Source organism: Mesocricetus auratus, unplaced genomic scaffold (genome assembly GCF_017639785.1).
Source record: "Mesocricetus auratus isolate SY011 unplaced genomic scaffold, BCM_Maur_2.0 Super-Scaffold_6731, whole genome shotgun sequence".
In the NCBI taxonomy this organism is placed as follows: domain Eukaryota; kingdom Metazoa; phylum Chordata; class Mammalia; order Rodentia; family Cricetidae; genus Mesocricetus; species Mesocricetus auratus.
In genome coordinates, this window is record NW_024429185.1 from 557,791 (window position 1) to 569,909 (window position 12,119).

At 42.2% G+C, this 12,119-nt stretch overlaps 1 pseudogene; it reads right to left on the minus strand.

Annotated features, from left to right (window-relative positions):
- Positions 1-4,548: 4,548 nt before the first annotated feature.
- Positions 4,549-12,073, minus strand: LOC101828068 (annotated as a pseudogene).
- Positions 12,074-12,119: the final 46 nt, after the last annotated feature.

Genomic DNA, 12,119 nt, shown 5'->3' on the forward strand with positions numbered 1-12,119 from the left:
AACCTTCATTCATTCAGTGGCTGATGGAAGAAGAAGCAGACTCCCACAGCTAAACACTGAGCTGAACTCAAGGAATCCAGTGACAGAGAGGGAGGACTGATGAGCAAAGGGGTTAAGACTGGGCTGGTTTAACGCCCAGAAACAGCTGACCTGACAAGGGTTAGCTCTTGAATCCCAGACTGATAGCTGGGAATCCAGCATGGGACTGATCAAGACCCCCTGAATGTGGGTGTCCGTGAAGAGGCCTAGGGAATCTATTGAGCCTTGGGTAGTAGATCAGTATTTATCCCGAATACACAAATGGACTTTGGGCACCCATCCAACAATGAGAGATGCACTCTCACCCTGGACTCTTGGGGGAGGGTCTAGGCCCTGCTCTGGATGAAATGACAGACTATGGACACTCCCCATGGAGGTTTGTGGGAGGGTGTGGGAGGAGGGGAGGGAAAGGGAGAGGGACCTGGAATTGACGTGTGAAGCAACCTTGTTTCTAATTTAAATTTAAAAATTAACATAAAAAAGAACTTTCTGGGTTTTCAGTCTTTTCTGTTTGTAGTCTTACAATTTTAAATTGTTCAGTTTATCTTTTCTAAAGTGTTCAAATGGTGCCAATGTAAATGCTAGTGGTGAAAAGAGTATCATTATAACTTTAGTGAGAAAATGTACTTCATTTGTAAAACTTCATTTTGGTGATTGTGACACACAAATGTATACATATCTGTAAGTACATGTGTAAATATTTATACATACTCATTTCTACACATAAATGTAACATAGAGTGCATTAATTCCCCCTTTGTGATCTCTTAAAAATGGAGATTACATTTTGTCAAATGTTCTTCCAGTATCTATAGAAATTTTCTCCTTAAATCTATGTGAAATTTTACATGTCATCTTAATGTATACTATGAATATCAGAACATCTTAAGGTAATAAAACACATTTGGTTACGATGTTACTCCTTTACTATGTAACAGGACCCCCAGACTTTAGTTGACCCCCAGACCTTAGCACAACTAATTCCATGATGAAAGTACTATTTCAGTCCATAAAACTCAACACCTAAAAGCCACAGCAGCTAAAAATGGAAAACAAAAACTTACTGTCCTCACTGTCCATAGTGCTGGGAAAGTCTCTGGATGCACTAACCAGGCTTTTTGGCTTCTGTAGCCCCATTTCTGGGTGACTTCTCTTCCTACTGAGCAATCTCAGCCCATAATATGCTTTTGTGTTCAAAAGTTCACCCTGAGAAAGGCTCAGTGCTAGGCTGGGAACCTGAACACCCAGTGTAGTTGCTGGGCAGCTAGTAAAGTCTTTCCCTTGGCTTAAATCCATGTCTTCTCTGGTAGATGCCCCACAACACTATACTGCTAAATCTTCTTTGCTTATATTTCATATCATATGACTGTGTCAATATTTAGTAGTGTGATTGGTCTGCAGTTTTCTCAGCTTTTATTGTTTTGATATTGATAATGTACCCAATTCATAAAATAAATTTGAACATATTACTAAGTTTTCTATACTGAATTATAATAGTTTAAATATCACCAAATAGATTCTATGCAAATGTTCAGTTTTAAAGCCAGGCCCTGGTGACAGTTTAAGGGATATCTCATTTTGAGAAATTTGTTCTATTTCTTAGCAATTCCTCTTGTTTCCCCCATTTTCTCCCCATCTGATTCTATTCAATAATTCATTATTTTGATAGTGCTCATATTTGGAATCATATACAGGATTATTTGCCATCTTAAATGTTACTATATTACATTTGGACTACGTAAAACACACCAACAAGATTATTTAACATTCTTGCATCTTCCCTCTGCTCCAGCCCATCATCTTTCAGGTGTTCAATGACAAACATTAACAATCACACATGTCTCACACACTGCTGCACTCTTGTCTCTTTACCCTGTTCTCTGAGCTGTAGTCAACCTGTGCACTGCTTGTCTGCTGTTTGCTTCCCGCCACTTCTTTCATCGTCCTCTGCTAGAAGCGCATCTTCAAGACTAGAGATTCTCTGTCTCTCATCTGAAAGTTCTGCCCAATTAAGAGGTTCCCTGACTCTACTCTTAGGAGTACAAAAGGACACAGTACCCCACTCTAAGACTACCAACTGCATAGCACCCTACAGGCATTGACTACTTCTATTTAGAAGGTTTGTTAGTAGTTTATTTCCTGACTTTGGTTTGTTTGGGGGAATGGGTGTTTGGTTTTTCCCAGTCTAACCAGACAGTCTCACTTTAGTCTTAAAAGTTTGTTTTATTGGTTTCTTTGCTTATGACTTTAACATAACGTTTACTGATGCTTTGTGAGTTACACACCATGCACTCCAATCCCACTCATTTCCCAGTCCCTCCATGTCCACCTTTCACCCTTGCAGCTCCACCAAAGTAAAATTTTAAAAGAAATAGAGATACAAATAAAAACATTGATGAAAAGCAAACAAAACAACAAAAAAAGAAAAACAGACAAACCAAATACGGTGCTCCTCCATCTTCCCCATCTTTCCATCACCTCTACATTTGGATTAATGGCACTGGGAGCTGCAGTGTGTCACATGTACCCTTTTGTCCAATCAGCTTTACTTGAAATTGCTCAATGCAATGTGTCATTGGTCAGGCCCATGGTTTTCTTCTACCCACGCAGGCTGAGTGACAATGCTCAGGCTTGTGGGTGTCCTCCATCTGCCCACTTTCCTTATGCTATTTTTAAAAAATGGATTGATTTCCTAAGGTGAACCATACTCTATTTCCATCTTACTAATTTTCATAACATCTACTGTTTCCTTTTTTAATTTAACATCATTTCTCAACAGGATGTGGTGATACTGATGTACTACACTGGAGAAAGGAAGAGAATAAAGGGTTCAAGGACAGCCTTGGCCACACAGCCACTCTGAGGTCAGCCTAAGTTATATAAAGCTTTACCTCAAAAAGCTAAAACAAAAACTATATTACTGATGGAACTTAGTATTTTTTCTGAGCTCTGAAGAGAGACGGTAGAGGGAGACAAGGCCTCCTATACAGCATATCTGATGCTTTGTTGTCATTTGATTTGGCTCATCTATTGGCTGCTTTGGTTGTGTTTTCTTATTGTGAAAACGAATTTTTCAGGGAATTTTCTTCCTTCTTTATACTCTTCTTATACTGTCTTTCTTGAGTGCTCATCAGTGCTTGTCTATAATTAAGTGGGCTTCTTTCCTTCACGAGACTCACTTTCTATAAGGACAATCTGGTAACTGGGAGAGAAGACAAATCAGTTCTTGGTGTATTTGTGCTGCAGTAACAGGGTACCAGAGGCTGGCATTATAGAAGGAATGTGATCCTCACAGCTCTGCAGGCTGCATCCAGGATTAAGATGCTGTCATGCTTGGCTCTTGAGGCAAGACTGTCCCCCATGCCCCAATACTACCTTGAACACCAGAAGGAAAGAGCAGAGGTACACTCCCTGTTGCAAACTTTTTTGTAAGGGAACTTAACCTCAGTTTTGAGTCTTGACCCAATCAGTTCCCAAAGGCTACATTTTGTTACATTAGGGACTGTATTCAAGCATGAATTTTGGTAGAGCCAGCAACATTCCAATACAGTCATCTACTGGCAATGTCTTAGTTCAAGGGGTCTGCCTTCTGTTATGAGTGGGGCGGGTCTACTTTTTCCTCACACTTCTGAACCAAACACATGGAGCTTTTCCTCACACAAACTAAAATCTAACTCTCAAGACACCAACTGGATAACCTACAATTTAACTCATCTCTGGCACAAACTACCCATTTTAGCATAGATCTCCAAGGTGAAGGAGCCCAGTGTCACTAAGACTGCCCACATCACAAAAATTCTACATTCCCATGACACCATATCAACCTTATTAATTTGCCAGGATTGCTCACAGAACTCAGACAAAATCCTTTTGTTCACATTTACTGCTTCATTATAAAGAATACAGAATGGAAAGGATGCATGGAGCCAGGAATGAGGGTTGAACACCACACAGTCCTTTAATGTCCTTTCTGAGCAGCCACCCACACAGAACTTTAAAATGCTCAACAGCAGAGGCTCTGCAGTGCTACCTACAACACTGTATAATAGTCTCCTTGGGTAGACACGAGCACTCTAGCAATTAGCTCACACTCCAGCTCCTGTCCCCACCTCAGAGACTGATTAGTGGTTGCAGTTAAAACTTCCAAACCACTAATTGTGTCTTGGACATTCTGCTAGCTACCTATAATCTCTCTGGCTACAAAAGGCAGTCTTACTAATCAAGATAATCAAAATACATTAGGAAAATAATGACAGCAATCAGGAAAACCAATAAGTATTTTTATTGAAGCTTAGTGTGACTGGTTTTATTTCTGGTAATCTCTGACCACTTAGGACCGATGCTCTCCCTTTTGCGTGTTCATGGACACCCCCAAATTTCTCTCATGTCTCAGGATGCTTCCTCTACAAGGTTAAATGTTTACTGACTGTTCTTTGTTTCCTACCAATTCTGGTTTACCTCACCCCTACTTCATCCCTGTGCCTGTCACCCTGCACACTGACATGCCATGCTATCCTTCGCCAGCTCGGATTTCATTGCATGTGCCGATTGTGATCAGTCTCCTCTTTATCGAAGGCAATGATAATTCGTCTCTCTGGTCCCCGGCTTTCTCACCTGGGTCCGGGCTTAAGCTACTCCTCTGTACAACACGCCTGCTGTCTGTGCTCTCTTTGGGTAATGCTTGCTGAAGAGCAGAAAAGCGATTCAATGTGTGGACAAGCAGCATCTGACGCTGTGTCTGAGGGCTTAGCTCCTGAGCCCCCACTGCTGCCCTTGCCCCAACTCAGTTGCCCTCCCAATGCAGAGAGCTGGTTGTTGGAATCCATGGAACCAAGCTTGGTGATCTTAGTGAGCCGTGAGGTGTCAAAGGGGCAGCTGCCTTTACTAATGGGGACAGTATTACAGCCACCATCACCCACAAGCGGAAGGCCACAGTGATGGGTGGACCTGGAGGGCCACCCTGACACTTGTCTCTGCCCGTGGCCATGAGTTGCTGCACTTTGATGTGTTCTCGGGGCTCTTCCATCTCTGCCTCCTTGTGGATCTTGGGACCCTGATCCCTTCGGCGAGGCACCCAATTGCTCTGCCGCAGATCCAGTACATCCTGCAACATACAATGGGTTCGAGATGAGGTCTTCTTTTCTTTGTTTTTTTTTTCCATTTGGTTGAAATACTGATCCATTCATGACTTGGCTTTTGCAAAGTCCAGGTCTTTGCCAATAGTGGTGAGGAGGCAACAGACGCACTCCAGGGACTCTTCATCATGGTTCCTAACGAGTTTGACCACACAGTCATGCATTATTGCTTCTGCTAACATCTTCAGCTTGAATAACTCTCCAGTGACTGTGTTGCTCCCTAAAGTGCGCAGTCGAGCTGTGTCCGGCCTCTCCCAGCCCCTCCTTCAAGCGTCCCCGTTCTTCTGCCACAGCGGCTTCGTCCATCTCGTTTTGCTTTTTCTCAAAAACTTCGTCCTCATCTTTGTCTTTCTCCAACTCCTTCTGGCATCGATTTAACAACGGTTTTCGAAAACTCACAGTCACTGTTGGCTTTTCTGTAGTGGGACTTTCAGCGCATGAGGCAATGGCACATGTTGGCATAAGCCACAGAGAAACTGGGCTCTGAAATGGCTTTCTCAAAGATGAGATCAGTAACTCCTGTGAGGCGTCCTCAGTGTCGGTGCCCAGCTGTGTCACCTGCTTCATCAGCTGCCGGAACATCTGGGGTGTCAGCTTGTTCGGGATGGAGCACACCCTGCAGAACAGGTCCTGGGTTTGGCTTCCATCAGCATCCTCTTCCCCTCGATCCTTATCAGCAGCTGTCTGTTTGCTACGGGGTTTCCAAGTCTTCTTGGCCTTGTTCAGTTTTATGTCTTCGGTCATTATCACGGAGGAAATGATCTTGCGTGTTTCCTTTCGTGGGCCCTGCTGAGAGCACCTGGGTCCCAGGCCAGCCTGCAGCCCTCGGGGCAGCTCCGCACCTGATGCACCCCTTGGGGGTCCACGGCTGTTGAGGGTTGGTCGGCCAAGGTTGGTAAATGATGGAGTGAAATCTGGGCCACAGTTTATGCCAGGTATTCTGGAGGGATCCAGCTGCCGAAGTGGTGTTTTACTGGCCTTGTCCAGGCCCACATTGGGGATATGGGGCAGTGCTTCTGGTTTCTGCACCTGGCAAAGATAAACCAAGAGCCCAGTAAGAAGTCCCTGTCACAGCGCTTCTTCTCCTCAAGGTTCAGAGGCTTCCCCTGATCTGACTTGTATTCGTACTTCTCTTTCCCAGGCTGGATGTTCTCAGCATTGTGAATTTTGTCTTCCTTAGACTCCCAGGTTTCATCTGCTTCCTCAGGCTGTGGGGGCACAGTGCTGCCCTCTGACTCTGGGTTTGGGGTGCTGCCTGTGGGAGGCTGATTCTCTACCTCTGGTACTGCTGGGTCCACCTCCTTGAGGGCATCCAGAAGGTCACCCACAGCCTCCTTCTTATTTGGCTCTTTAATTTTCTGCCTCCTCTTTGGCACAGACACTGCCACTTGGGGGAATTCTGCCACCTCTAAATTCTGAGATAATTGGGCTGGGAAACGGGGGCTGTCAAGGGAAAGGTCCTCGGCCCCCTTTCACTCTCGGCTTCCCTGCCCTCTTCTTCCTCTGTTTCTTCCTCTTGAGAAGGAGAAGTCTCTGAAGGAGACACACGTGTTATGGTACAAAGAATGGTGGCTTGTGCCACATATGAAGAAACCTCCCTGGCCTGTTCCTCTGGCTCCTGACTGGGCTTAAGTCCACCGGTGGTGGCAAGGGGGCTCCATTAAGCAGTTCCTCAGGTTGGGCAGTTGGAGCAATGGGCACAGACGACTCAGAAGCACAAGCTGAAAGAGGAGAAGCTGGCTCTATGCTCGACTCCACCTCTGGCTACAGATCCTCAGATGGGACCATGCCATTGGGCTCCTGAGTTTCTGCCCTATGAGGCGCCAGGGCCATGGAAACCTGGAGAGGACTGGAAAAGAACTCATATTCTGGAATGGGTCTGCTGAGTGTCACTTCTACTTCCAGTATGGGTTGAGCAAGAGTGGGCTCTGGGGGACCAGCTGTTCCGGTGGGAACAGGTAAAACAGGCCCTGCATCCGGGCCTGTGTTCTAGTGCCTAGGGATTGCCTGGGAACTTCCAATCCCAGCAGGAACCAAACACCCCAGACTCCAGGTCTTCTCTCCCACCAACGAGACCAGGAAACCAGCGGATCCAGCAAAGGGAGCAGGGGACCAGGTGGGAGGCTAAGCACCCCAGATTCCTGGTCTTCTTCTCCACCCACAGGACCAGAACGAGGACAAGGAATAGAAGAACTACCAGATTATTGGACTTGCTAGCACTCACCAAAAGGGAACTCTAGTCCCCTAACTACCAGACTGTCACACCTGCTGTGCGGCCTGCATCCGAGAATGTAGCAAGGTGGTCGGGATAGATGACACAGAGACCAGTCGGTTGCTTTAAGAAAACTTTATGCTTCCCCAGTCAGCTTAGGAGGAGAACTCAAGTCCGCTTAGGAGAGAGAGGTCTCAGGAGAAGTCTCCCCAAGAAAAAAGAGATTCCCTTTTTAAGGACTTCTGCCATCCATCTACATACAATTCTTTCCAGACTTCTCACCCTCCTGGCTGGTGGTTTAATCTACAGCCCCAGAATCGGGGAGACACCGCAGGGGGGACAGGAAGAAGCATCTAGCCATAAGGGGTGTCAAAGTCATGGTGTTTCAGTGAGCGAGCCCTTATCTGAGCCCTATCAAGAGCTTTATAGCACTGAATTGTTTTCAGTAAACATCTCACAGCTGCCTGCTCCCAGGCCGAAGGGGAAGTGGGTTTCTGCTCAAAGACTGGTGTCCCCACACCAGACCAGTAAGGGAAACTTTCTGCACCCACTAGAAGAAGAGAAGGGAAAGAGACAATACAAAAACACACTCAGCAACAGAAAAACAAATATGACACCACCAGATTCTAGAGACTCCACACCAGCAAGACTCCAACATTCCAATACAAATGAAGCAGAAGAGAATGACCTTAAAACCACTTTCATGAAAATGATAGAGGATGTAGGAAAATCCCTCAAAGAAACGGATGAAAAAACAAACCAAAAAATGCAAGAAATGGATGAAAAAACAAACCAAAAAAGTCAGAAAATGGAAGAAGAAACAAAGCAAAAAATGCAAGAAATGGAAGAAGAAACAAACCAAAAAATGCAAGAAATGAAAGAAAGAACAAACCAAAAAATACAAGAACTGGAAGAAAAAGCAAACCAAAAAATGCAAGAAATGGAAGAAAAAACAAACCAAAAAATGCAAGAAATGGAAGAAAAAACAAACCAAAAAATTCATAAAAGGCAACATATGGATGAAAAGATAAAACTAAAATTGCAAGAAACAATGCAAACAGTGCAAGTGTTGAAAACTGAAATAGAGACAATAGAAAAACACAATCTGAAGAAAGGCTTGAAATAGAAAAGCTGGGCAAACGGTCAGATACTACCGATACAAGCATTATCAACAGAATACAAGAGATGGAAGAGAGAATCTCAGATGTTGAAGACACACTAGGAGAAATGGATTCATCAACCAAAGAAAACCTTAAGTCCAACAAATCCTTAACACAAAACATCAAGGAAATATGGGACACCATGAAAGGACCAAACCTAAGAATAATAGGTATAGAAGAAGGAGAAGAAAACCACCTCAAAGGGGCAGAAAACATATTCAACAAAATCATAGAAGAAAACTTTCCCAACCTTAAGAAAGACATGCCAATGAAGGTACAAGAAGCTTACAGAACACCAAATAGAGTGGACCACAAAAAAGTCCCCTAGCCACATAATAATCAAGACCCCAAATATACAGAATAAAGAAAGAATATTAAGAGCAGCTAAGGAAAAAGGCCAAGTAACATATAAAGGCAAACCTATCAGAATTACACCTGAATTCTCCATGGAAACTCTGAAAGCCAGAAGGTCCTGGATAGATCTTCTACCAACACTAGGAGACCATGGATGCTAGCCCAGACTACTTTACCTGGCAAAGTTCTCAATCACTATAGATGGAGAAAACAAGATATTCCATGACAAAACTAGATTCAAGCAATACGTATCCATTAACCCAGCCCTACAGAAAGTTCTGGAAGGAAAACTCCAATCCAACGAAGTTAACTACAACCAGAAAAGCATAGGCATTAGAGAATCCCTCTCTACCAACAGCCAAAAGTACAAAGGGGTGGAATTACACACATAGTTCCACCAACAGCAACCATTCCAAATCAAAGAAGAATGAGCAATCAATGGTCATTAATACTCCTCAACATTAATGGCCTTAACTCACCCATAAAACGACACAGGCTAGCAGAATGGATTTGAGGACAGAACCCATCCTTCTACTGCATACAAGAAACACACCTCGCCCTCAAAGGCAGACATTACCTGAGAGTTAAAGGTTGGGGAAAATTTTCCAATCAAAAGGACCCAAGAAACAAGCAGGGGTAGCAATCCTAATATCTAACAAATTAGACTTTAAAATAAAATCAATCAAAAGAGATGAAGGAGGTCATTACATACTCATCACAGGCGAAATCCACCAAGATGAAGTGTCTATCCTGAACATCTATGCCCCAAATACAAAGGCATCCACATTTGCAAAAGAAACATTACTAAAACTTAAATCACATATAAAGCCCCACACACTTATAGTGGGAGATTTCAACACACCACTCTCACCACTAGACAGGAATACCAGACAAAACTCAACAAAGAAGCAAAGGGTCTAATAGAAGTAATGACCCAACTGGGATTAACAGACATCTATAGAACATTTCATCCACATAAAAAAATATACCTTCTTCTCACCACCACATGGAACCTTCTAAAAAATCGACCACATACTTGATATCGAACCTCAGCAGCTAGAAAAAAAAATTGGAATAACTCCATGCATCTTATCAGACCACCATGCAACACAAATTGCAGAAACCCTACAAACTCATGGAAATTGAATAATGCACAACTGCACCATTCCTGGGTCAAAGAAGAAAAAAAAAGAAATTAAAGACTTCCTAGAATTCAATGAGAATGAAGATACAACATACCCAAACCTATGGGACACTTTGAAAGCAGTGCTATGGGGGAAGTCCATAGCACTAAGTGCCCACATGAAGAAACTGGAGAATAGTTATACTAGAGAATTCACAGCACAGCTGAAAGCTCTAGAACACAAAGAAGCAAACTCCCCCAGGAGGAGTAGATGCCAGGAAATAATCAAATTGAGGGCTGAAATCAATAAAGTAGAAACTAGGAAAACAATAGAAAGAATCAATGCAACGAAGAGTTGGTTCTTTGAGAAAATCAACAAGATAGACAAAACTTGTCAAAATTACTAAATAGCAGAGTGTGAACATGCAAATTAACAAAATCAGAAATGAAAAGGGGGACATAACAACAGACCCTTAAGAAATTCAGAGAATTGGGGGGGTGGGCGGGAGGGCACGGGAGGAGGAGAGGGAAACGGAGAGGGTCCTGGAATTGACATGTGAAGCAACCTTGTTTCTAATTTAAATTTAAATTTAAAAATGAAAAAAAATAAATACTTCCAAATGAAGAATCAGAGGAATCAAAGTGGTCAGGGACAGCACAGAATCACTGCCCACAGAGAAATTGTCTGGTACTCATAGGGGCTCACAGAGATCAGGGGTCTTACCCAGTTCCTATGCATATATGTTATTGCTCAGTAGCCTATGGTATTGTGGGATTCCTAACAGTGGGAGCTGGATGGTCACTTGTCTTTGGCTACTTATGCTACCATTTTCCTCCTGCTGCTGTATTTCCCAGTCTTACATTAGCATATTATGCCATGTTTGGTTGTTCCTGAGAAGCCTGACATTTTCTGAGGGGTTATGTAAAGAGGGTATATCTGGGGAAGACAGGGGGAGGATCTGGGGGAGGGCAAAGATGGAAAAATATGGCTAGGGTATAATATATGAGAATAGAATAAAAACATACTAGAAAAGTTGAGCAATTTGAATGAAAAATGGTTGACATCATTGACTCCTAGAAAGCCTTTTTATTTTATCACTATATAGAGAATAGAGAAACTTTGGAACATTATCACTATTCATAATGATAATGTTGTCAGGAAACATCATACCTGTAATATCTTCCTTCAAAGAAACATTATCAGATGTGAAAACAAAGAAGTAGAATTAAAATGTAAATTGAATAATTATGTGTGAATTTATCAAAACTATTGAAAGAAGAAAGAATTCAAACTAAGTTGTAAATGTACATACGGTTTAAAATATGTGGTAGATATCATGGATTTCTGAGAAATGTTTCATTGAGTTTTCATGAAAGCAAATGACTATTAATTAATGCAGAATTATTTTCTACATTACTAAAAGACAAATATGATACCATCATATTCATCAAATTGTGTCAGAATAAAATACACTATTTGGGAACAGGAAACATAGGTAAATTTGATGGCTGTTAAAGGATTACCTTCAAATTTAGTGATGGAAATTTTTTTCTTAAAAACCTGCATTTCTTTCTCTCAGCAAAGGAGAGCATCTGATAAACTGTGTACCATGATTATTTATATTACCTCAGATTTAGTTATTTCTTCAGGAATGTTGATTCTCTGTTACTATTTGTACTCTATACTTTCATTAACAAAGTATTTCAAGTGTTTATGACTATATGATTTCCATTGTTTAGGTTATTGGAACTTAGTAGTGAAGAAAAATTTATTCCCAAGAATGGTTATGTTAGTTGCCAAAATAAATACTTTCAAATGATTCTTTACATTTCAGCCACTTTGGCTGTAACAGCACCAAAGTTTGGCTATAGATTTAAACTGTGTTTTCTCCTGCTTAATCACTTTTGGTAAGGTTGTGTCTGTTTTGCTTGCCCTTTTCAATAATCAAGGTTTTAAGCCTTTGCAGTGTTCATTATTGTCTATTTCCTTAGATTCAGTTCTCACCTTCAGTATATTTTCCAGATTTCTTTGGAGTTAAGTTTATTATCATTTTTATTTGTGTGACTCACATGTTCATTGTAAGTTTGCCTCACATT